Genomic DNA, 27230 nt, shown 5'->3' on the forward strand with positions numbered 1-27230 from the left:
AGCTTTTTTGCAGAAAGTCCAGAACAGCCTTTCATTTAGAGCTAACTTAACTTCTAAGGCAATATTCCTCTGGGGACTCTACCCAATGTCCCATGTACTAGTAGGCCTCTCCAAACTTGTTAGTGGGGACATGAAATTTCCTGTATCAGTGTGAGTTCCAGGAATTTTTTGTCCTAATGCTTTGCAGCGGCTCCTTGCTCATCCCTGTGAAGATGTACCCCCACACAGTCACATCTGAACACGGAGGCGAAGACCCCAGAGGATGCCTGCAGACTCAGGAGCTCTGTGCTCCTGGTCTGCACCACAAATCCTGATGGCCTCTGTCTCTCAGAGCTACAGGCTCTGCCTCCTCATCTCAGCAAGGCTGCTGGGTTCTGCCCGGTATTCCCTTTTCTGCGCATCAGCTGGGAAGTGTCTAGTCAGTAAGCTGTGGAACGGTATGGCTGACTTTGTTCGTTTCCCTTCCTTCAGGTATTATTTTGGCCCTGTGCTGCTTAAAGCTAAAAAATGATTGTTTTGCATATCTTATATCATTTTCTAGTAATTCAGGGCACTAGTTTACAAACTGGAGGAAGCAGTCCTCCATAGGTTTGTTTTCCAAAGTGGAATAAATTAGCAATTCTGAAAATGCTTTCTGTATTTGTAGGATCGGGCAACTAAGCAAATACCATGACGACATGAGGTGCTAAGTTCCTGTTGGCAAAGGAGGGCACAAATATGAAATGTAGGAGGTTGTATAGGAGTGGAACTGGAGGTGTAAGCATGGACTCCTGGTTTTAGCAGAAACAGATGGAAGAGTGACTGAGACAAGTGTATGTTTCTGCTTTGGTGGCTGAGAGACCCAGACTTAATGACACCCCATTAGCAGTGAGACCATCTAGCATACAGATCTTGGTTTCTAAATACGGTTTCCCACTAACAGGATAAGTTAAATAAGTAACTGATTCCTAGGCTGGGCCAAGGAAAATATAAGCTAAGCCTGCAACATATTTTTGTGTAAAAAAAAAAAGAAAAAAGGAATGGTCAAAAAGTACTAGGAACCTGTCAGTGCTCAGAGGAACCAGCTTGAGGGGCTCCTCCTGAGTATAAGTGAGGCCATTTGAGCATCAAAATCAATAGTAATATTGAAGTATTTCAAGCCATTTAATTTTAAAAATCAGTGTTAAAATCCATTATTATCCTACCAATACCATTATAATAAATATTCTGTTAATATTATATCACTATGGACTTACAGACTCTTAATAAAATAAGGAGAGAAGAGTGACTAATAATATAAATAGGACAAGATATTAAATATTAGTAAATCTGGGAGTTCTTTTAAAAATTAGTGAGATGGGAGTTCTTTGTACTACTCTTGCAACCCTTTTTTAAATTTGAAATTACTTCAAAATTAAAAGTTAAAACCACTTAGATCATTAAAATGAAGTCCTCATCAATAAGCTAATTAAAGGAAGAACACCACACTCTCAACCTGAAGGCATTTTTATAGGGTTGCAGCTGTGCTTAAACTCCATGTCTTTGAACCTCATGGAGCACACCGAGGTCGCCTCTCTCCCACACAAGGGTGGCCCCTGGTCCTCAGGGCGCCAGGGATGTCAGGGCCTGGGCAGGAGACCGTCACCTTACAGAAGGGGGGTCAACTAGCATGAGGGTCCACGGCGCAGAAGTGAAGTTTGCAAGTAGCATAGGACAGTGCGCTCCGTAGGTGCTCACCAAGATCGCAGAAAATGTCACGGTGAGGTGTGGGGTATGCTTCTGTGGCAAGCCGACTTGACATTTTTCAGATTCTATAATAGTCCTTTGTAAGGACATCTTACTCTTACATTTCCAGCTGTTTGTCTTAAAGGCTTCTCGCTTCTCATGGGCTCATGAGAGTGTTTACGAGGTTTTATAATCAAACCTATGTTTCATTCACAACACTTGGACTACACTTTCCCTCATTCCAAATCTTATTTAAATATAGGACTATCTGTACCAATTGCCAAAGGACTTCTTGCAAATACAGCTCCTGATATTTCCAAACTTGGGCTGAACTCGGTGTCGGGGAAGGAAACACAGCCTGCAGAAATGACAGTATCTGCTTTGATTGTGAGCCCTCTGTGAAAACCCAGTGAGTGTTTCATTTATAAAAGAACCAGGTGAGTTGGCATTTGAGTCTTCACATCTGCAAGAAGAGACCAGAGCACGTCGGGTTCCATCTGCCTGTGGCCAGGAAGATACACTCTAGTTTGGGGCACAGGAGAGGACTGGTAAGTCAGGGAATTTGCCAGCCCTTGAAATGCCAGCCAAGGCTTGGGAGACACAGATACCCCATGGCTTTCTGGACAAAACCATATCCTTCTAGAAAGTCCATGGCTGTGAACCACATGAGGACAGGACCAAATGGAGTCTGGAGTCCAGCAATGTGATGCTGACTCATGGGTACTCAAAAAAATCATGGGAAGCAGCCCGTGTGGAAGAAGCCTGAGAGCAGATGGAGTCCTACAGGGTGGGTGTCCTGCTGCATTATAGGATAGCTCATGTGCCCGCCTCTGGGCTTTATATGCCGGTGAGTGTCCTCGGTCTTATGACAACCAAAGGCACCTGCCCACTCCCACCACCTCCAGGCAGTGCTACTAACTGAGAGCCATTGTTTATGAGTGATTTTCGACTAGCAGTGACATTACTGAGCCACCCGTAAAAGCAGACTTTCCCTCCACTTAGATGCTAATTGCATACCTGGTCATCCCAGGGGTCGCCTCAATCAGCTGCTCGCTTGCCTGCTAGGAGAGGAGCTAGGTTTTCTTAAGGATCTGTGTTTAGTCTTCTATCAGGTTCTATTGAAGAGTATTGAGCAGATTTTCACAGAGGCATCAGACTCTACAGGGATGAAAACACAGACAGGAAACCAGTGAGCTTTAGGGCCACGGTCTTTCACCATGACACGGAGCCCATCCACTTCTGATTCAGGAGCAACCAAGCCCATGGCCACGGCCCCATTAGCTCTGAGAACCCCTGGATATGGGAAGTGGGCCTTGGGCTTCCAGGGGACAGAGCAGCGAGGGACAAGGTGTCTGAGGGGAGAGGAAGCAAGCCGTCAGGTGATCCCACACCCCTGGATGAAGATCAGGAACTTCATGAAGACATTTAGGAAGGAGGTGAGAAGCCTTAGTCTCGCAAAACAGTTCCCCAGAAACATCCAAATCTCCCAGATCACCACAGGAAGCTCAGGCCCAGCACGTCGAAATGAGCTGTGTGATGAAGGACATTTTGAGCCGCCTCACAGGGACACGTGTGGATCTAGGCAGCTCACCGCGTGTGTCTCTCACCTTGGGGACATCTCTGAGGACAAAAGCAGGTGCACAGTTTGCTCAGTGGCATAGGGGAGGACAGGGCTGCGTGGAGAGCCCCAGAGCATTCTACAAACAGAAGAGAATGCCTTGTGTCGGATGCACAGCAGGGAGCAGAGCGGCTTCGTCAGGGAGTGGGCGTCACACCACGCGGCTCCCCCACTAAGCTTCCAGGAGACCAGGCGCAGGATGGTTCAGAGAGAGGACATGTCATCAGCAGGTTACTAAACTCCTCCGGGAGAAGCCGATGCACGGCGGCGTTTTGGGAGTGTCCTGGTGTGCACACATCATTGCCCGTGCAACAGAACCCACTGGCCTGCTCTGTCGCTAACCACCACGAGCCTAAATGTGAGGTTTGTGCCACAGCCAGGCGCAAGGAGGAGCCTCACGGAGACCTCGGCATTGTCCCAACTGGAGCTGTTAACCCCAGCAAAGCCGCTAGTGACCACCTAAACAGCTGGGAAGGCCGGGTTTCCTCATCAGACTCAGAACGCCAGGGACAAAAGTGCGCGTTCTAAGCAAGGTCAGCGCGGGGCTTGGATCCCGGTTTCTGTGAGAATCAGGACACTCACGGCAAACATCGCATCAATGTCGCTGTCTGGAGGGTGTCTCCATCCACCCGTACTGTCCCAAACCAAAGGCGAGGGCGAGTGTGCTGGCGTGTGTCCGCACACCTTTAGCAAAAACGTATATACGCACATACGCCTATGTGTATATATTATGTATACACATATAAGTATATAGAGATTTTATGTGCACACATGTAAGTTTATACGTAAGTTTATATGTGTGTATATAAACTATACATATATGTAAACATGTATATATACCTATATAAACATAAACATGCATAAAAGTAGATAAATGTGTGTGTGTGTGTGCCTATTTATATGATGCCTTTATGCACATTTTAAATTAATAGTAATGCCTTGCCTTCCCAAATTCATCATGAGGTAGAGCCGAAAACTCTTTGCTAATGTGGCGGAGTGGCCCAGTGGCCCTCCAGGGTCCCCGTCTGTAGGAAGGGGGCAGAGGTGGCCTTCTAGAGTCCTCTTGTAGTGCACTCTTGACAGATTTCCTCGGCCAGATTGATGGTGTTGATGAGCAAACCAGCTGCAGAGAACACTGCGATCCTCTCCTCTCACAGGGGAATGATGAGCCTCCACACAAGTTCATACAAACAAATGAATTGAAGCAATCTGCACCATTGCTCAAATGCTTCACTTAAATTCTTTTCTTGCAGCCTCCATTGATTCAGGGAAAATCCACATTGGCTTTGTTTTCCCCTGGAGAATGAATGACCTTGTCCGGCTCGTGACCCCGCCAACAGCCAGTAGAGAAATACTGCGGGAACACGTTGCGGTCTGGGGTGGGTGGCTGTGATTTCGCCACGAACCCCACCGCGTGGGGCTCGGCCTCCTACTGCAATAACTCTGTTTCATAAATATTTAATATTTCAGCAATGTTTTCTTAAACCAAAAGTTGACCCTTTTTCAAAGTAATCATATAAGTGATCAGTATTTGCATGCCTGAGGAAATAGGAAATTTGCATCTGGCATGTCTGAGCCAAAATTAAACATTTAATACATGTTGTTCACATTGCTTGTCATTAGGTCTAACTTGCTACCGCTCTCTGCATTTGGTTCCCTGCTAGAAAAATGTTTCCTCTTTGAAACAAAATCACCCATGAAAATTACACTTGTTCTGGGAATGGTAATGTGCCCCTCTAAGATTTTCTAAATGGTCTTTTCAAGGAGGAAAAAGTTTGCTGGGAAAATGCACTTGACTTCACACGGAGAACCCACATCTGAGGGTTCCATTCCAATTATCTCGCTCCAGCGAGGTGTGTTTGCTTGCTTTGTTCTTTGCATAATTCAGTTCTTAAATAACAACTTGGTATCCAGACTATCATTCCCCCCTTTTTACTAACACCCAAGGAAGAGAGAGAGCCAGACCACAGGACAAAGAGGTGGTAAACCACAGAGGATGGTAAGTAGAAATAAGGACGGAGAAAAGTCACAGGGGTTCCAAAGCCACAGGTTTGGGTTTGAGTGGTCTTTCAAAGTCTGGAGGAGGGACTCCTTCAGTCTTCTGGAGCTAGGACTTAAGTAAAATCTTTAACAAAGGGATGCAACCCGCATCCAGGAAAGTAGAATGATCTGTTCCTTGGACCTTCCTTTCCACACTTGGAGTTTTCGTTTCCAGGACCCTGGGTTTGATTTGGCCCATTCCATGTGGCTGCCAGCCTCCTCCCAGCCAGGGCCCTCCATGTGAGTTCCTTGTGAAATGCTCTTTTTTTTTTTTTAATCTGGCTCCATATTTATTTTTTTTATTATGTTACGTTAATCACCATACATTACATCATTAGTTTTTGATGTAGCATTCCATCATTCATTGTTTGCATATAACACCCAGTGCTCCATGCAGTACGTGCCCTCCTTAATACCCATCACTGGGCTAACCCATCCCCCCACCTCCCTCCCCTCTAGAACCCTGTTTGTTTCTCAGATGCCATAGTCTCTCATGGTTCATCTCCCCCTCCAATTTCCCCCCCTTCATTCTTCCACTCCTGCTATCTTCTTCTTCTTTCTTTTTTTTTTTTAACATATACTGTATTATTTGTTTCAGAGGTACAGGTCTGTGATTCAACAGTCTTACACAATTCACAGCGCTCACCACAGCACATACCCTCCCCAATGTCTATCACCCAGCCACCCCATCCCTCCCACCCCCCACCACTCCAGTAACCCTCAGTTTGTTTCCTGAGATTAAGAATTCCTCATATCAGTGAGGTCATATGATACATGTCTTTCTCTGATTGACTTATTTTGCTCAGCATAATACCCTCCAGTTCCATCCACGTCGTTGCAAATGGCAAGATTTCATTCCTTTTGATGACTGAATAATATTCCATTGTATATATATATACCACATCTTCTTTATCCATTCATCTGTCGATGGACATCTTTGCTCTTTCCATAGTTTGGCTATTGTGGACATTGCTGCTATAAACATCTGGGTTCACATACCCCTTCGGAGCCCTACATTTGTATCTTTGGGGTAAATACCCAGTAGTGCAATTGCTGGGTCATAGGGTAGCTCTATTTTCAACTTTTTGAGGAACCTCCATACTGTTTTCCAGAGTGGCTGCACCAGCTTGCATTCCCACCAACAGTATAGGAGGGTTCCCATTTCTCCGCATCCCTGCCAATATCTGTCGTTTCCTGACTTGTTAATTTTAGCCATTCTGACTGGTAGTGAGGTGGTATCTCATTGAGGTTTTGATTTGGATTTCCCTGATGCCAAGCGATGTTGGGCACTTTTTCATGTGTCTGTTGGCCATTTGGATGTCTTCTTTGGAAAAATCTCTGTTCATGTCTTCTGCCCATTTCTTGATTGGATTATTTGTTCTCTGGGTGTTGAGTTTAATAAGTTCTTTATAGATTTTGGATACTAACCCTTTAACTGATATGTCATTTGCAAATATCTTCTCCCATTCTGTTGGTTGTCTTTTGGTTTTGTTGACTGTTTCCTTTTCTGTGCAAAAGCTTTTTATCTTGATGAAGTCCCAAGAGTTCATTTTTGCCTTTGCTTCCCTTGTCTTTGGCAATGTGTGTAGGAAGAAGTGCTGCGGCTGAGGTCAAAGAGGTTGCTGCCTGTGTTCTCCTTTAGGATTTTGATGGACTCCTGTCTCACATTTAGGTCTTTCAACCATTTTGTATCTATTTTTGTGTGTGGTGTAAGGAAATGGTCCAGTTTCATTCTTCTGCATGTGGCTGTCCAATTTTCCCAACACCATTTGTTGAAGAGACTGTCTTTTTTCCATTGGACATTCTTTCCTGCTTTGTCGAAGATTAGTTGACCATACAGTTGAGGGTCCATTTCAGGGCTCTCTATTCTGTTCCATTGATCTATGTGTCTGTTTTGTGCCAGTACCATACTGTCTTGATGATGACAGCTTTGTAATAGAGCTTGAAGTCCAGAATTGTGATGCCACCAGCTTTGCTTTTCTTTTTCAACATTCCTCTGACTATTAGGGGTCTTTTCTGGTTCCATACAAATTTTAGGATTATTTGCTCCATTTTTTCGAAAAAAGTTGATGGTATTTTGATAGGGATTGGATTGAATGTGTAGATTGCTCTAGGTAGCATTGACATCTTCACAATATTTGTTCTTCCAATCCATGAGCATGGAACGTCTTTCCATTTCTTTGTGTCTTCCTCAATTTCTTTCATGAGTATTTTATAGTTTTCTGAGTACAGATTCTTTGCCTCTTTGGTTAGATTTATTCCTAGGTATCTTATGGTTTTGGGTGCAATTGTAAATGGGATCAACTTTTTAATTTCTCATTCTTCTGTCTTGTTGTTGGTGTATAGGAATGCCACTGATTTCTGTGCATTGATTTTATATCCTGCCACTTTACTGAATTCCTGTGTGAGTTCTAGCAGTTTTGGGGTGGAGTCTTTTGGGTTTTCCACATAAAGTATCATATCATCTGCAAAGAGTGAGTGTTTGACTTCTTCTTTGCTGATTCAGATGCCTTTTATTTCTTTTTGTTGTCTGATTGCTGTGGCTGGGACTTCTAATACTATGTTGAATAGCAGTGGTGATAGTGAACATCCCTGCCGTGTTCCTGATCTTAGGGGGAAAGCTCTCAGTTTTTCCCCATTGAGAATGATATTCGCTGTGGGTTTTTCATAGATGGCTTTTATGATATTGAGGTATGTACCCTCTATCCCTATACTTTGAAGAGTTTTGATCAAGAAAGGAGGCTGTACTTTGTCAAATGCTTTTTTTTCATCTATTGAGAAGATCATATGGTTCTTGTTCTTTCTTTTATTAATGTATTGTATCACATCGATTGATTTGTGGATGTTGAACCAAACTTGTAGCCCAGGGATAAATCCCACTTGGTTGTGGTGAATAATCCTTTTAATGTACTGTTGGATCCTATTGGCTAGTATTTTGGTGAGAATTTTGGCATCCATGTTCATCAGGGATATTGGTCTGTAGTTATCCTTTTTGATGGGGTCTCTGTCTGGTTTGGGGATCAAGGTAATGGTGGCCTCATAAAACAAGTTTGGAAGTTTTCCTTCCATTTCTATTTTTTGGAACAGTTTCAGAAGGATAGGTATTAATTCGTCTTCAAATGTTTGGTAGAATTCCCCTGGGAAGCCATCTGGCCCTGGGTTTTGTTTGTTAGGAGATTTTTGATGACTGCTTCAATTTCCTTAGTGGTTATAGGTCTGTTCAGGTTTTCTATTTCTTCCTGGTTCAGTTTTGGTAGTTCTATACATCTCTAGGAATGCATCCATTTCTTCCAGATTATCTAATTTGCTAGTATATAGTTCCTCATAATATGTTCTTATAATTGTTTGTATTTCTTTGGTGTTGCTTGCGATCTCTCCTCTTTCATTCATGATTTTATTTATTTGGGTCATTTCTCTTTTCTTTTTGATAAGTCTGGCCAGGGGTTTATCAATCTTGTTAATTCTTTCAAAGAACCAGCTCCTAGTTTTATTGATCTGTTCTACTGTTCTTTTGGTTTCTATTTCATTGATTTCTGCTCTGATCTTTATTATTTCTCTTCTGTTGCTGGGTTTACGCTTTATTTGCTGTTCTTTCTCCAGCTCCTTTAGGTGTAGGGTTAGGTTGTGTACTTGAGACCTTTCTTGTTTCTTGAGAAAGGCTTGTATTGCTATATACTTTCCTCTTAGGACTGCCTTTGCTGTATCCCAAAGATTTTGAACAGTTGTGTTTTCATTTTCATTGGTTTCCATGAATTTTTTAAATTCTTCTTTAATTTTCTGGTTGACCCATTCATTCTTTAGTAGGATGCTCTTTAGCTTCCATGTATTTGAGTTCTTTCCGACTTTCCTCTTGTGATTGAGTTCTAGTTTCAAAGCACTGTGGTCTGAAAATAGGCAGGGAATGATCCCAATATTTTAGGACCATTTGAGACCTCATTTTTGTGACCTAGGATGTGATCTATTCTGGAGAATGTTCCATGGGCACTAGAGAAGAATGTGTATTCTGTTGCTTGGGATGGAATGTTCTAAATATATCTGTGAAGCCATTTGGTCCAGTGTATCATTTATTGCCTTTATTTCCTTGTTGATCTTTTGCTTAGATGATCTGTCCATTTCAGTGAGGGGAGTGTTAAAGTCCCCCACTATTATTGTATTGTAGTCAATGTATTTCTTTGCTTTTGTTATTAATTGGCTTATATAATTGGCTGCTCCCATGTTAAGGGCATAGATATTTACAATTGTTAGATCTTCTTGTTGAATAGACCCTTTAAGTAGGATATACTGTCCTTCCTCATCTCTTATTATAGTCTTTGGTTTAAAATCTAATTTGTCTGATATAAGGATTGCCATCCCAGCTTTCTTTTGGTGTCCATTAGCATGGTAAATGGTTTTCCACCCCCTCACTTTCAATCTGGGTGTGTCTTTGGGTCTAAAATGAATCTCTTGCAGACAGCATATCGATGGGTCTTGTTTTTTTATCCAATCTGATACCCTGTGTCTTTTGATTGGGGCATTTAGCCCATTTATATTCAGGGTAACTATTAAAAGATAGGAATTTAGTGCCACTGTATTGCCTGTAAGGTGACTGTTACTGTATATTGTCTGTGTTCCTTTCTGTTCTATGTTACTTTTAGGCTCTCTCTTTGCTCAGAGGACCCCTTTCAATATTTCTTGTAGGGCTGGTTTCCTGTTTGCAAATTTCTTTAGTTGTTGTTTGTCCTGGAAGCTTTTTATCCTCCTTCTATTTTCAATGACAGCCTAGCTGGATATAGTATTCTTGGCTGCATATTTTTCTCATTTAGTGCTCTGAATATATCATTCCAGTCCTTTCTGGCCTGCCAGGTCTCTGTGGATAGGTCTGTTGCCAGTGTAATGTTTCTACCATTGTAGGTTACAGATCTCTTGTCCCGAGCTGCTTTCAGGATTTTCTCTTTGTCTCTGAGACTCGTAAGTTTTGCTATTAGATGACAGGGTGTTGACCTATTTTTATTGATTTTGAGGGGGGTTCTCTGTGCCTCCTGGATTTTGATGCCTGTTTCCTTCCCCAAATTAGGGAAGTTCTCTGCTATAATTTGTTCCAATATACCTTCTGCCCCTCTCTCTTTCTTCTTCTTCTGGGATCCCAATTATTCTAATATTGTTTCGTCTTATGGTATCACTTATCTCTCGAATTTTGCCTTCATGATCCAGTAGTTGTTTATCTCTCTTTTTCTCAGCTTCTTTATTTTCCATCATTTGGTTTTCTATACCACTAATTCTCTCTTCTGCTTCATTTATCCTAGCACTTAGAGCCTCCATTTTTTATTGCACCTCATTAATAGCCTTTTTGATTTTGACTTGGTTAGATTTTAGTTCTTTTATTTCTCCAGAAAGGGTTTCTCTAATATATTCCATGCTTTATTCAAGCCCATTTAGTATCTTTAAAATCATCATTCCGAACTCTAGTTCCCACATCTTACTAATGTCTATACTGATTAGGTCCCTGGCTGTCAGTACTGCCTCTTGTTCTTTTTTTTCAGGTGATTTTTTCCGTCTTGTCATTTTGTCCAGAGGAGAATAGATGAATGCGAGAACAAAATGCTAACAGGGTAACAACGACCCCCCAAAAATATACACTAAACAAATCAGAAGAGACCTGAAACCAGGGGGAAAGAAAGGGAAAGAAAGAAAAAAGAAAAAGAAAAAGATAAAAACAAACAAACAAACAAAAAACAAGCAAACAAAAACAGAATATGATCAAATATGATCAGGCTGGTGCACAGATTAGTGCAACACACTAGATTTTGGGCATATTTTGGTCTGTTAGAAGAAAGTGCCTCTCAAAATTTTAAAGAAAGAAAAACGTATATATGTACAAAAATAAGGGTTAATATGATGATGGGATGGAGTATGACTGTAAAAATGAAAATTATAAAAGATTTTATAAAAGGAATTGATAAGAAGTTGGTTGAAAAAAGAAAGAAGAGGATTAAAAAAAAAAGGGAGAGAATGTGATCAGGCAGGAGACTAGAACAAAGCCATACACTAGAGATTTAGGGTATATTTTGGTCTGTTAAAAGAAACTGTATCCCAAAATTTTAAAGAGAGAACATCTTACATATATATACCAAAAATAAGGTTAACTACTATGAAGGGATATAACATGACTCTAAAAATGAAAAATAAAAAAGATTTTTTAAAAAACGGATTGATAAGATGTTGGTTGAAAAAGGGAAAAAGAAAAATTAAAAAAAAAAAGAAAGTTAAAAAAAAATTAACCTTGAAAAACTAAAGAATCATGGTAAGAGAGCCATGGATTCTATGTGCAGTATTCCCCTAGCGCTGGAGTTCTGCCGTTCTCACTGATCGGTAAACCTGGTCTTGGCTGGCTGTTCTCGCTGATCTCCTGGGGGGAGGGGCCTGTTGCCGTGGTTCCCAAATGTCTTTGCCGGAGGCGGAATTGCCCCGCCCTTGCCGGTCTGGGGCTAAGTCATCTGCTCGGGTTTGCTCTCGGGAGCTTTTGTTCCCTGCAAGCTTTCCGTACAGCTCTGGAGGCGGAGAGTGAAAATGGCGGCCTCCCAGTCTCCGCCCCAGAGGAGCCGAGAACTCGGGGTCCCGCTCCTCAGCGAGCCCCCAGAGAAAAGCAGTCAGTCACTCCCGTCTCCCCGGTCTCCGGCCGCACTCTGCGCTCACCCGGCCTGTGACCGCGCCTTTCTATCTGGCCCCCGACCCCGGGTGGAGTCTCCAAACCCAGCAGATCCCCGCGGTGCGCTCCCGCACCTCTCCTCCCGGGGGAAGAAGGTGAGTCTCCCCGGATCTGCCGCTTGTTGGGTCCCTGCTGGAGGAGCAGTGGCCCGACTGTGCCGCGGATCACGGTCTATGACAACCCCGAGCTGAGAGCCCGCGCCTGGGCTCCGTCTCTGCAGCCGGCTTCCCCGCTCCGATCCCTGGGAGCTCTGCCGCACCCAGGCACCCCCGGTCTTTCTGTGACCCCGAGGGTCCTGAGACCACACTGTCCCGCGAGGGTTTCACCCCCCGCTTAGCCACCGGAGTGACGTCCCTCAGCGGAGCAGACTTCTAAAAGTTCCGATTTTGTGCTCCGCGGCTCTATCACTTGCCAGAAGTGGCAGATGGAGGCCCCTCCCCCGCCGTCTACCCTCCCGAATATCGCCTCGGATTCACTTCTCCGCACGTCCTACCTTCCAGAAAGTGGTCGCTTTTCTGTTCAGAGAGTTGCTGCTCCTTTTCTTTGATCTCCTGTTGAGTTCGTAGGTGTTCAGATTGGTTTGATCCCTATCCAGCTGAATTCCTGGGACCAGACGAAATTTAGGTCTCCTACTCCTCCGCCATCTTGCTCTGCCCCGGTCCCTTGTGAAATGTTCTGATTGGCCATTCGCGTTGCCTGTGTTGTATTTTTAACCATTTTATTTTTTTTAATTACTTACATGCACAACAAATATCAATGTGAACTTAATGAATTATTATAAATTGAACAGTGTGTAAGCACCAAGTCATACAATAGAACATTGTCAGGATCCCAGGGACCTCTTGAGTGCCCTTTCAAGGCATGGCCCCTCCGTCCTTCCCCTTGAGTCATAGTCTCTACCTGATTTGGTTCATAGTCAGTTGCTCACTTTTCCTGTATTAGCACCACACACTGTATTCATTGCTCAACACTGCAGTGCAGGTTCGCCTTACTTTTTCTTTATATAAATGGAGCCATCCTCTAAGGAACCTTCCGTGTCGGGCTTCCTTCACACGACACACCACGCTGGTGAGACTCAACCACGCTGACAGGGATAGATGTACTTTCTTAGTTTACGCATCAATTCGACGTTTGCCCTGCTCCCAGTTTTTAGCTATTGCAAATGACCAGAGGTCTGGGCATTCTTATTTATATATATTCTCCAAGTGCATGAGGGCATGAATTTCCTTTGGGTATTTACTAAAGGGTGGGATCGCTGGAGCCTGAGCATGTTCATCTCACACAGATATGCTGAACGGTTTTCCAAAGTGTTGCTCCCATCAGCATTGATATCCATGAGCACATTAGAGTCTCCACTGCTTCTCCTTGTCAACACTAAGTATTTTCTAGTGTTACGTTTTAGCCATTGGGCATCAGTATCCCATTGTGGTTTTAATTAGGATGAGCCTAATGCCAAACATTTTTGTAAACACCATCCTTACCTCCTTTTATAGCGAGAGCCAACTTTGCAGCACAGCCTTATTATCAATCAAGTGATGATGGAACTAAATCTTTTATTGCTGGACTCCCATTTTGTGACATTTGTTATATGTCCATCCTTGTGCAAATACAACCTGGACTCAATTACTGGAGTCTTGATATCTGGAAAAGCAGGGTTTCTACCTTGTTCCTCGTTTTCAAGAATGCTTTGCCCCATCTTGGTGTCCTCAAGATGCCGACAGCGCAGAGCAGAGGAAGGTGGGGAATAAGCTCGCCCTCCTCCCAGGGTCTAATAAGCTTTTGTCTTATGTTAACCAGCCATGAAGATGGCCCACATTATTCCCCCGCAGAGAGTATTCATTAGATTCTCCCACATATACTGCTTCTCCGTTCATTCTTGCTCGTCTCTCTCACGTGGACATCACTACAAGTGCCCTTTAGTACTGCTTTCACTGTGCATCTGTGGGGCATGCCTTCGGGGATGTTTGCCTGGAATCCACTTAATCTTCATCATTGAAAGACCGGTTTGCTGGCTTAGCAATTATTTTCATGCCATTGTTTTCTGGTCTTTTGTCTTTCTTTTGTTTGTCAGTTCACTGAGGAGCTTTATTATTTTCTCATCTACTTTTCTTGCCATAGTGCCCTGGGTGGGACGGGATAGGCCAGTGGTGAATCAAGGTGCCCACAACAGACATCCTCCCCTTGTTCCTGATCTTGGGATAGAGCGTTGAGTTGTTCAGCATTAAGTGTGATATTCGCTACAGTGTTTTTTGAAGATGTCTTTTATCAGATTGAGGAAGTTTCTCTCTATTCTGAGTTTGCTGAGAACTCCCAACATTAACAGGTATTAAATTCTGTCAAATGCTATTTTTTCATCTATTGAAATGATTGCAGTACTGAATTTTCCTTTTTCCTGTTAATATGGTGACTTATTGTTAATTAATTTACGAATGCTAACTTTGCATCTTTGGGATATGCTGTGCTTGACCATGATGTATGCATGCACACATGTGTATGCATCACATACTTAGGTATGTAGTATTTATTGTGTGTATGTGTAGTATGTATGTACAATGTGTGTGTGTGTGTGTGTGTGTGTGTGTGCGCACGCACGATGCTGGATTTGCTTTGCTAATCTTTTGTTATGAACATCTGTGTCTAGATTCATAGGGATATTGTTCTACAGTTTTCTTTTCTTTTAATGCCCTTGCCTGGTTTTGATCTCAGGGCTATCCTAGGCTCTTAAAATGACTGGAGAATTGTTCTCCTATCTACTGTGTTCTGAAAATGTGTGTATGGTTGTCATTTTTTTCTTCCTTAATTATTTACTAGAATTTGGTGGAGTCCATATCCCTACACCCGGACGGTGACTGTGTGACAATGTGACTTGCCTTCAAGAGAGAGAACACCACTAGTCCATGCTGGGTGGAGCATCAGTGTTGCCGCCGTCATTCACTAACCCACACTAGCGGCCCGCATCACTGCCACGGGCACCCCTGCCTGTGCCGTGCAGAGCTGTGCAAGATGGCAAACCACGGGCTGTGCATGAACAGAAGTGATATTTGAGCTCGGCGCTGGAGAAGGATGAGAGCCAGTCACTGGGGTGGTGGAGGAGCAGGAGGGAGGCGGGTGGGGGGAGCCCTGGGACCAAGCACCAGCTGACCAACAGGGCCATTTGGTTAAAATGAGGCTGTGATATGCATCATATCTCTTACTGTTTTGGAAACTTGGGATCCTGGTTTCTGATAAGGAGCTCTGAAAGTCCCTCTGCATCCTTAGCTCTTTAGGTTCATTTTCTGGATTTTCCCCTATACTCTTAAATCTCCAATCCTCTTTTGATGGGTTATTCTAGAGGAAAAAGTCATATGCTAAATTCTAGAGACAAAAAGAGAGTATGGTCTGTTTGGAGACTGTGAAAGGGTCTCTTAGCCAGAGCGTAGGGTTGAGGGGGAATCTGAGGGACAGGCTGAGAAGCTGACCACCAGGAAGCAGAAGGTGACCACGAGGCTCTGGGAAGCCAACAGAGGGAGGTTGGAGCTTCCGGGGCAGGCAGTGGGCAGAGGGAGACAACAGGCTCTGAGACCGCAGGTGAAGGAGGATGTCGAGGGCAGCAGTAGGGAGAACTAGTTCAGGTTGGCACAGGTGTATTCAAGATGCCCGTGGGACACCCACGCGGGAGGACCCTGGGTAGCTGGAGACACACCTGGGACAGGAGAAAACCCGGGATGAACATAGAAATGAAATGTGTGCTTCATCTGTGCTGTGGACAGAAGGCTCGTCTCCCAAACCTCTCCCCTCCCCACAGCAAGGCTGTAATGGAGATAAGGTGCCTGTGGATGTACTTAATGCTAAATGAGTCATGAGGGTAGAGCCCTCACATGACAGGATTTGTGTCCTTAAAAGACAAGACGCTGGAGAGCTGGCACTCTCTCCCTGCTTCCCGAAGGCAGGCCATGAGCACCCAGCAAGAAGGCAGCTGCCTAGGAGCCAAGAGGCTCAGAACAGAACCCACCTGCCAACACCTTGACATTGGACTTCCTGCCTCCAGGCTGTGAGAAATAAATTCCTGTGGTTCAAGCTATAGGGGAGGTAAAACCCTGCCTCCATCCTCTTAGGTCACCAGCAGCCAGCGGGGCCTCAGACAGACTCACAGGAGAAAGCAGGTGCATGCGGCCCGGGCAAAGGAAGACTCAGAGAGCAGACAGGCCTGAGTGCCCGTGGACAAAGAGCGGCAGCCGCAGGAGAGACGGGGACAAGGGAGGTGACTCGGCAAGAGAGGACTCGGAGGTGAGAGCTCTTTGATCGGGGTCTGCGTGTGCATGCTTCTCTTGGCCCCAACTCTCTGCGTCTCTGGTGATAAGAGTGTTCCTTCCCTCCAGGGGCAGGGAGGGTATCTTCCACATGAGAGTGTTATCTTATGTTTTCAGGAAGAAAAGGGGGGGTCAGTGTCCTTCTTGTCCTGCTGTTTCTCAAGTGTCTTCAGCTCAAAATGAGCATTATGTCAGAGTGGCCTATTTTGGGCTGGTATATTCTGCCACCCTTCGAAGCCACCCAGTCCATGGATTTTGTTCCGTCAGCCTGAGCAGACTGAGGTGTGCAGAGAGTTCACCTGCAGCATGGGAGTGGCTGGGTGTCCGCAGCAAGAAGAGGCAGCGACAGAGCCAAGCCCAATCCCAACGCTCGAGGCCTAGCATGAGCAGAGGAGACCCTCGGGGAGCTTGGCACGACCCCCAGGGGTGAGAGGAGGCCAAGGTCAGCCACCTCACAGGAATGGTTCTGGCATTTTCTACCCTTAACCTTCTCCTCAAAATAATTAAAATCTATTTCCCCGTGAAGTCTGCCTCTTAGTCTTGAAATCCCTGCTCTCGGGAGCCATTTAGAATGAGCCTGCTGCCCCCTCCTCACAAGCTTTTGGGTAGTCTCGGCCTGGAATGAGGAGAATGAGTGGTTGGGGACCAGACGAACAGGAAATGGTGGGAGACACGTTTACCTGGACCCTCTCCTGGGACGAGAAACTGCCAGAATCACAATGGGGCCCTTCATGTGACATGTGGGCTCAGCCCCGGTGGCACGGTGGCCCATGTGACAAAGGGACTTCAAATGTGGCTACGGAGAAGGTTGGCGTGGGCGATGTCTGGAACCTTTCGAGCATCCTCTGACTGCAGGAGCATGCATGCGTCATGCACAGTCCCCAAGTGGCCCCCATATCTTTGGGGCCATTGCCAATCCTGACACACAAACCAGGCAGAGTGGGGCCAATCTCAGGGTCACAGACACAGAAATTGCATATTTCTGAATATTGGCACATAGTACACGGGTAAAAACAGCCCACTTGAGCGCAGACTCTTCTCTAGCGGTGAGGTGAATGCCATGAGAACAGGTACCCTGGGCAGGTCCTAAGAGAAAGGTTGTCCCTGTTATTCAGGGGGAGCTGGTGGCTGAGGCATCTGAGGGCAGCAGACTCAATATGGAGAAACAACAAACCAGCAGAAAGCATCCAAACCGCGATGAGGCTCACTGCTGCCCACAGTGGCCCTGCCCTCCCCTCAACAAACTGACCCTCGATTTGGCAAACTAAAATAAGAGCAAAGCCAGCTTTTCCCTCATTCTGAAAGACATGAATCAGAATCCCAGAGAAGCTGTGCAAGAACCTGACTCAAATCCAATAACCATATGAACAACGAGAAATCTGCACAATGATGTAGTAGTTAAAAGAAAAGCAATAATCTGTGTAGTCAGAAATGTCCTCCTATGTAGGGAACTTACTGCAATATCTATCCAAAAGAAAACTTTTTATTTCCCTATTTTAATTTTTTAAATGAAATTTCAGATGACAGCACACTCTGCAATCAGCAATACTGCTTTCAGTTGAAAAAAACAAGACTGCTGAATTTTTAAAAGGACAATGGAGGGAGAGAACAGAATGGAACAGGAGAAAATCTCATCTGCGAATTAGATGACCAGCTGGAGAATTTCTCCCTCGACTGTTGATAAAAGGGAGAAAGAGAGCAGCCGAAGTAAAATAGAAACTAAAATAAAATGCCTATGTGCTCTAAAAACTAAGTGGTGAAAAGTGCAGGCTTTGTAGTGGTAGCCCCCAGAGTTCAAGTAGAGACACACGCTGACTATCCCCGCATCCCGCGAGCTCACCACCTGCAGGTCTCCGTCTACACCATCAAATTGCAGAGTTGCTTGTGGAGGACATGTTCCAAGCACAGAAGAGGTAAAGAGTCCTCAGTACATTGTGTGGCATGTACTAAGCGCATGGTAAATAAGAGCTTTTATTAATGTCAGAAAAGTCCAACAATTACCATGGAAAACTGGGAAAGAGACGCACATTTCGTAACATAAAATTTCTGAAGTGTGAGACTCATGATAAAGCTACTATAAATATTCTAACCAGATACATGGTTTAACTAGAAGAGAGTAAGAGTACGTTGGTTTCAGACTTTTCCTCTTCCTCATGGGGGCAATACATCTCTTCTCTTGCCCTCCCTGACTGAAGTTAGAAGGCCACGTGGTCCCCCCCATGCCACGTGCCTGATGGGCCAACTCCTAGGGCCATGTATTTGCTGCCTGTCCTCAGCCACATGCCTCCTCATCGATGGAAGAACATGGAGAAGGCTCACCATGGTTTCCACCGATTCCTGGGCCATTGTGAGTATGACAGAAGAGCAGGTGAGCATGAGCCACCCTGGACAGTACAGATATATTTGCCACCGACCATCAGAAACAAACATGGTCAATGCCAGCGCTTCTTCACAGGAGCACACAATGCCTGAAACACCTTTGTTTTTAAACAACAAAGAAACAAAGTAAATGAACTAAGCATCTAATCTGAGAATTTGGGGAAACCAGTTAAATTAAAGAGAAAAGAGAAATCAACACAGTTAAAAAGATAAATGAAGAAATAAGTCCCTTTAAAGTAGTAAATCTCATAAATTTTGTTTGTGGGCTTCTTGTCATCATGACAAAAACTGATAATAAAGAAAGATACATGAATTAGAAAAACACATGCATTCTAATCAAGCAGGGTAAAAGGGAATAAAAACAGATAATCCCAAACAGGAAGTAAATTTCACAGAAGTGGATAATCGTAAGAAAATACCCTATAAAAGTTACAATAATTATTTTAATGTTTATAATTCTAGTAAATCCAAACCTGTAATTTTAAAACATGCATCACAGGGGTGCCTTGGTGGCTCAGTTGGTGAAGTGCCCAACACTTGATTTCCTTTTGCTCAGGTCATGATCTCAGGGTTGTGAGATCAAGCCCCGCTCAGGTTCTTTGCTCAGTGGGGAGTCTGCTTGAGAATTCTCTCTCCCTCTCCCTCTGCCCCGCCCCCTGCTCGCTCTCTCTAAAATAAATAAATCTTCTTTAAATAAATAAATAAATAAATAAATAAAATATGCATCATAAATAGCAGCATGAGGTCAAGAATTTGGGTTTGTTCCATCCACAAATATATGTTAAGCCTCTAGAAAAGTGCCAGGCACACAGCAAGCATTCAGTAGATATTTGTTGAATGAATGAATGTACTATTTAGTAAGTGGAAGGAGAAAAGAAGGAAGTAAATCTTGAGGAAATAGAAGATATCTTAGGAAAACAAATATTTCCAAACTCGTTTAAGGAAATACCAGAAAACACAAACAAACAATAACTGCATGAGATAACACCAAAGGCAGTAGTAAAATACAGAAGGAGATGGAGCTGCCACATAATGTTCACAGCAAAGATTTCTAAGATTATTAAAAGAAACAGATAAGTTATACATTCGAAATTATTGAATTTCTCTGAAAATAAAGTAGAGAGGGAAAGTGTATATTTCCATGAGTGCTTTATATGCCTTTAAATACACAGAAGAAAATATGGAAGGATCCACACCCAGATGATGGGGACAGGAAGAGCAGCATGGGAATTATTAAAAGAGGCTTTGCTTTATCTGTATTTGTAAAAATTTATATATAACAAAAGTTATCCATATATGGCTTGTAGTTAGAAATTAATTTAAAAGATGAAATGTCTAAAGTTGCCGAAGAACTAACTTCATAAAATATGCCAGGACCAGGCATTTGTATGAGTAGGTTATCTCAAAACTCAAAAAGAGATCATTCTTATGCTATTTAAATTATTTCAGCACATAGAAGTGTGGAAAACTTCCCAGTTCATTGCACATAACTCTGGGGCCAAAAATCTTTTTAGAAGCACAAAAATAAAACTATACAGTAATCTTAGCTATGGATAAATATTTGAAAATTCCGAGTGAGTTGCAAATCTGTCCAATCTATCAATATATCTAAAATAACAGAAAAAGACCAAATATGTATAATTCTAGACAAAATTAGTACATTTATTAATATAATTTACCAAGGTAGTTCCAATAAAAACAAACTACATGATTATTGTAATAAATGTTTAAAATCCATTTGGCCAAATTCAGCATTAGTTCTTGATTTTTATAAATTATTAATAAAATAAGGATAGAAGAATATTTGAGCATATTTTAAAATAAAATAAAAAAGATTTATCTCAAATTATTAGCCTTTCCTGTTAAAGCAAAAATTCTCAGATATTATTTCTGAAGTCAATGCAAATCTTAAAAATAGGGCATAGTATAACAAAGAATTTTTATTATAAATTTGTATAGTTCATCTGACTTAGAGAATCAAATCAAAACGTATTAGAACAAAGTGTTTTAATGCTTGTAATTTTAGTAGACACCAAACCTGGTAACTTTATGATAGCCAATAACAACCAAGTGTAATGTAAAAATACAAAAGATCCCATTTATGATAGCAAGAAAACTAGGGACAAAAATATCCTGAAGTGGTAAGATCTGCAGAAAGAAAACTGTACAGATTATGAAAGTCATAAAACTTAAACAAATGAAGTTGTGCCATGTTTCCATACGAGACCTTCCAATACTTGTAAGGATGTCATAGTTCCCCCCATTTACTCAACAGATGTCATGTAATCTTAATAGAAACCACAAATAGGTAGTTGGACTTGACAAAATGTTTCTAAAATTATTTTGTAAAGGAACATGTATAAGAAATTAGAGAAAAAAAAGATAAAATAGAGTAATAAAGATGCTTACCCTATAAAATATAAAACACACATTGCTGGTATATTCATTAGAATAACACAAAGGTCACACAGACACATGAAGGCAGAGGATCACAATAAAAATAGCTTAGAAACAAGTCCAAGTACAAGCAGCTATTTAAAATATAACATTGGGATTTCAAAGTGGGGAAAAGATGACATCCAATAAATGACGTGAGGAAAATGGGAAACTGGGTGGAAATAGTATTTAGATCTTGCTTTTCCAACCTTCAGTTCAAAATACATCTCTGGTGAACTGAAAAGTAAATGCAGAGTAAGCCAGAATCGCATTGAAAGACAATGCAGATGACCCTAGTGTGTAGGCGAAAGGTCATTTTAAATGTAATACCAGATGAAAGAAAAAAAATGTTATATTTGACTACATAAAAATATAGAACTCTACAAGCACCATAAACAAAATTAGAAAGTAAGGAAGCCTTGGGGAAGATCTTGATGCACATACGGCAAAGGTTTGCAACCCTAATGCATAAAAGTTACAGCAAATCCACAGAACAATATTACTGTGAAATAGGAACCTCTGCAAAATCAACTCACAAAAGAGGAATTTTGCACAGCTCCTGCACATAGGAAAAACATTCACTCTCAAGAACAATCAAGGAAATGTAAACTATAACAACAGTGCAAAAATCAAGTTACAAAGCAGATCGGGCTCACATGTTTTTAATCTACTAATAAAAACAGTAAGTCAAATAATGTACATATAAAAATAAAAATCAATGCTCACAATGCATTGGATACAATTGGATGCCCATTTCTGATTTACCAAAAAAAATTTTTTTGAAAACTAGGCATATTCAGATACTTCTACTACATACAGAATCATAATTAACAATGAAAGACTAAAATGTTCTAGTAAGGATAAGGAAAAAACAGTACATTCGCTCTTACCATAATTACTTAAATTCTTTCAGAAGGAACAGGAGGCCTATGTACTAAATCATGAAACAGAAAAAAAACAAAGTATATTTACTTTAAAGGGAGAGGGTTCTTTTTAATCAGAGGGAGGTAAAATCTGCAGCACAGTGAAATGTTCTTGTAAACTCTCCCACAAATGAAATTATAAAACCTAGATGAAATACTGAGAACAACAACTTAAAGACATTGAGAAAGCAGAAAGGAATGGACAAAAGTCAGGGAAGGGTTCATGTTCTTAAAAACAAACCAAAAAAAGCAACCGAGAAAAGTGAGAATATGAGTTTGTGGCATTTGGGGCCCAAGGAGCTTTCCAGCAGCATGGCTATGGCCACAGCAGTGGCAGCCTGGCCACCTCGAGGTGCAGGAGACACAAGTCAGCACTGGAAGAGTGGCTGGAATTTCCAAGGGAAATCCTGCAAGTCAGAGCACTGCAGGAGTGAGACACAGAATAAATATGACCCACACCCAGATCACTGGCTCCCAGAAAACTCTGCACAGCCAGGATACCACAAAGGACTCAACAGACATGCTGCAGAGACGAGGAGGGATCATTCGTGAAATCAGAGCTGTACCAATGTGCTCGTGTGTTTGCTGCTTTGCTAACTAACTCAGCGTGTTCCCCAAATGCACAGTTCAAGGGGCAGAAAGATAACACCTCCTGGGCTTGCCATGTCAGAGGACAGAGCCTCAGACTGCAGAGCTGCTGGAAGCTGGGGAGGGGGACCCCCTAGGAGCAAGGAAACTTTGCAGAAGCTGAGCCCCCAAGCCTGAATATAATCTCAGGCCAAATCTTTGATGGGCTGCTAAACTATCACGGCACAGGCTAATTGTCCAAATATGTTAAGATTGTGAAGAACTGGCTTTAAAAGATTACAAGGAAATATAATTACCAGCAAGCTCGATGTACAAAAGTAGGCTACATAATCGCACCTGGAATACACAAAAACAGAATAGAGATTTCAGTAGCTGCATAAAACACAGAAAGCAAAGTTTGCTATTTGAGGCCACACAACTGAACTACATGTGAGAACAAGAAAAATAAACACTCAGAGCACAGCAGACTCCAGAATCACTGTATCAGACTACCTACAATGTCTAGCTTCTAAACCCAAATTAGTAGACACACAAATAAACAGAAATGTGTAATCTGTCCACACAAAGAAAGTCAGCCACTGGGAACCGACCACAGGTGGCCCCAGTGTTGGATTAGGCAAGCAAGGGCTTCAGAGCAGCTCTTGCAAAGAGAATTAAAGGGGAAAGGGGAAGGGGGTCTTACTAACAGGAGACAGCAAGTCTCAGCCAAGAAGTGGAGCTTCTTTTCCAGCACTGGCAAGGCCAGCAGCAGGTCCTAAAAGCCATTCTCAGGACTCAGTAGCAGACTGGTGTCTGAGAGGAAGCACTGGTTACGCTGTCTACAGATAAATAGACATCGATGAGTCTGACAAACGTGTAGAGGAATTTAATAATAAAGAGTGAAAATGAATAGATCAAGGAAAGGACAGTTGGTTCTTTGCAAAGATCTACAAAGTTGAACAATCTGCACAAGTAAATCAGAATCCAATTACAGGAATCAGGAACAACAGGGGAGACTGTCACGAGCTCTACAGATACTAAAATGGTAATTAGGTTATTCCAATAAACCTGACACCTTAGACTGAAAGATACCTCTGACCTAAGACCAAAACCAGCACCAGAAGAGAAAAAAGTGACCCATAGTGACCCAGGAAGTCACAAAACATCTGAATTTCTGCCTGCATCTACCAAGAAAATGAAAAACCTACCTACAAAGGGAACTCCACACCAAGAACGTGTCACTGCCAGATTCTATGAAACATTAAAGAAAAAATAACCCCAACCCTGCAGAAACTCTTTAGAAAACAGGAGGAGGAGGACATACTGCTCAGTGGGTTTGATGAGATCGCTTTCCCTCTGACAACAGAGCCAGAGACACTGCAAAGGGAGCGCCAGCAAGTAGCCCTCAGAACCAGGCACATGAAAACTCTTAATAAAACATTAGCAAACTGAATCCAACAATATGTAGCAAGGATAACACATGCCAATTAGTGTTTGTCCTGGCAATGCAAGATTACTTTTTGCAAATTATAAAATGTACCATATTAAAAAATGAAAGGGAAAACCATACATGATTATCTCAATAGATGCAGAAAAGACTACTTGATGAAACAAAGCCATTCACAATAAAAAAAATTCTCAGCAAACAGGAAAGAAAGAAAGTTCACTCAGTTAAGAACAACCTGTGCAAAACCCACAGCTAACATCATCCTGGAAAGACCGATGTTAGGGTTATAGGATTAGGGTTAGGATTATAGGGTTATGGAGTTAGGGTTACAGGGTTATAGGGTTAGGGCTAGGGTTAAATTTAGGGTTAGGGTTAGGGTTAACGTAACTGATGCCACAAGTCAAGAAAACAAAATAAAAGGTGTGCAAATTGGAAAAGAAGAACTGAAGCTGTGTTTTTTCACAGATGACTTCATTGTATAAGTGGAAAACACTAAGGAATGTATCTAATAGCTACTGGAAGTAAGTGAATTTAGCACTGCTCTTTAAAACAAGGTTAGTATAGAAAAACCATTGTATTTCTGTATACTGTCAACAAACTATTGGAAATGAAGTAAAAATTTAATTTACAATTTAATTTATAATAGCATGCACAAATATGAAGTAATTAAGGGTAAATTAAATAAAATATGTGTAAGACTCATACACTGAATACTACAAAACTTTCCCTAAAGACATTAACTCGTAAAGAAATAGAGAGACATAAGGTATTAATCAATCGGTAGATTCACTCAAGGAAAGATACTAATTCTCCTTAATTGGTTTTTCTATTCAGCCCAACCTTAGTCAAAATTCCATCAAGTTTTTATTGTAGAAATTTGTAAGATGACTCAGAAATGTGTATGAAGACACAAAGGATTAAAATAACATTTATAAAAAGTTAAACTAATTTGACAGTTGACTGTGTTTGTCCACGGGCTCTGAGACGTCAGTGTAAGCATGTTATTGGGGGAAATGCCCATGGGAGGGAGAACAGGGAGGCAGACAATGGGAAATTTGGAAGCCGAGCTGGGGGACAACTGGATGTGGAACAAGAAGGACCCAGGGGAAGCAGAAGGAAGGACGGCTGATGGAACCACCTGAGGCTGCTGTGATGTCTCAGAAGTTGTGCAAGGCCTGGAGGGATCCTTGAGACACGTCCTAGGCCTTCCAGTAGAGAGCCTACCTCTGTGTTTCTGAGTCATCATCTGCTCCAGCATCATCTGGGAGCACGTGGTAGGAGCAGTGTGGGTTTCAGAGCACAGCTGGGACCCTCGGTCGATCACATTCCCGTGGCTGGAGACCCCCGAGCCACATCCCTATGGCCGCACTTATACTATCGATTTCAAGACTTACCATAAACCTACAGGAGTCAGAACGGTGTAGTGTTGACAGAAGGATAGGTATATAGATCAATGGAACAGAATAGAGAGCATAGAGATGAACCTGCGCATATATCTTCCATTGATTTTTGACAAAGGTGCCCATGCAATTCAATAGAGAAAGGACTGTATTTTCAACAAATGGCACTGGAAAAATTGCTTGTCATTATAGGGGTAAAAAGTCACATCATGCACCAAAATTGGCTTGCAAGTGCTCACAGCACCTATAAAGTAAAAACTCATGTCATAAAACTTCTAGAAAAAAGCACAGGAGAACATCTTTGCCATCCTGTGGTGGTCAAGGATTTCTTAGAAAAGACGCAAATAGATCATGCTTCTAACAAAGCCTGTGAAGTAGGTACCTTTTCCCTTTTAAGTGCAAGGAGTCAGAATTGCAGGGGGGCCAGCCACCTGCCTGCATTCATGTCCCAGAAGCTGGCAAATGTGGGGCTCAAACCCAGGCAGCGTGCACGCAAACAGGACCAGGTCAGATCAATTGAGGCCAATTTCAGGCAAAATCTCAACATGGGTTTTTTTGGGGGGGTTTCTTTGCCTCAAAATTATTCTAAGGAGTGGAAGACAAACACAGTAACAACAAAAAAAATTCTGAGAACAAACACTGCCCTGTGTAATTCTAAAATCATTGTAAAATTACCAAAATTAAATGTATCACATAGGCCCCCAACCAAGCTTAATCCAATGAAAAGATCCTCAAATGGTCTTCGTGTGATTCAGCGTGGTGTAACATAACTCAGCACAGGTGCCTGGGCCAGAGAAGCACTTACGACGAGATGCAGAAGTAAGCGGTTAGCTATTGGAAACAAGTTCATTTAGAATATGATTTCAAGCCATACCTACATTATACATGGACTAGGAATCTGGGGCAGAATGGAAAGACCTGGCCTTATGTCCTCGAGCCCAGGGTCTCTCCATGCTGAGCCATGAGGGAGGAAAGAGAAAGAGAAAACTCCCTTGACCTGTGGATTGGAGCAGAGCTGGTCTTGACTCGACCTGTCTCCAAGCGGGAAAGGACGCACCTCCTACACCAGCAGGTGAGAGACGGGAAGAGATGTGTGGATTCGCACCCAGCGGGCACAGAGCCTGCGGGCCATCCATACCACATGGGTATAAGCATGGGGTCCCAGACAGGGCAAACCACACATGCACCAGGACCCCAACCGGCGTCCTCTGAGTGTGACCTTACATCATAGAAGTGACCCACCCTCTGCTGGGGTAGCAGGGTCTGCCCTTGATTCCCACACATAGGGGTGAGGGTGGGGGACAGAAGAGCAGAAAGGTGGAAAGACCCCTGAGGTTTCACACTCTGTTAGCAAAGCCAACTCCAGAAAAGCAGGGCCAACATAAACGTGCCACAGTAGCATGGTGGTTAATCAACTGGAACGTGTCCTGTGGTTCAGTCTGGCTCAGCGTTAACGTGATAGTGACACATGACAATGCTTTTGATATGTTGCCAAAAATCAGAATGAAATTATCTAGAAAATGCACATGGAAAAGGAAGGGAACACATGGAAATGTTGACACTGTTTCTCTCTGATTGGTGCTCACACTCATTTTTGTCCTTCCATTTTCCTTACTTTTTGAGACTTTTTCATTAAGCACTCTTTACTCTTTATAGAAACATCTGTATTCCCGCTGTAATTACAGGCACACTCCAGTTTGCTGTGTCCACCTCTGCTTTGGTGTGCGCGGGGGCTGCAGCAG

At 42.8% G+C, this 27230-nt stretch overlaps 1 long non-coding RNA gene across 4 annotated transcripts in view; it reads right to left on the minus strand.

Moving 5' to 3' along the window:
• Window positions 1-27230, minus strand: part of LOC144382524 (uncharacterized) — a 143241-nt gene that overhangs the window by 76573 nt on the left and 39438 nt on the right. For all 4 annotated transcript variants that reach the window (XR_013449548.1, XR_013449549.1, XR_013449546.1 and 1 more), the window contains exon 5: window positions 2722-2862. This is a non-coding gene — a long non-coding RNA (uncharacterized LOC144382524). The remainder of the gene's footprint in view (window positions 1-2721; window positions 2863-27230) is intronic.

This window comes from Halichoerus grypus, chromosome 7 (assembly GCF_964656455.1).
Source record: "Halichoerus grypus chromosome 7, mHalGry1.hap1.1, whole genome shotgun sequence".
Classification (NCBI taxonomy): Eukaryota; Metazoa; Chordata; class Mammalia; order Carnivora; family Phocidae; genus Halichoerus; species Halichoerus grypus.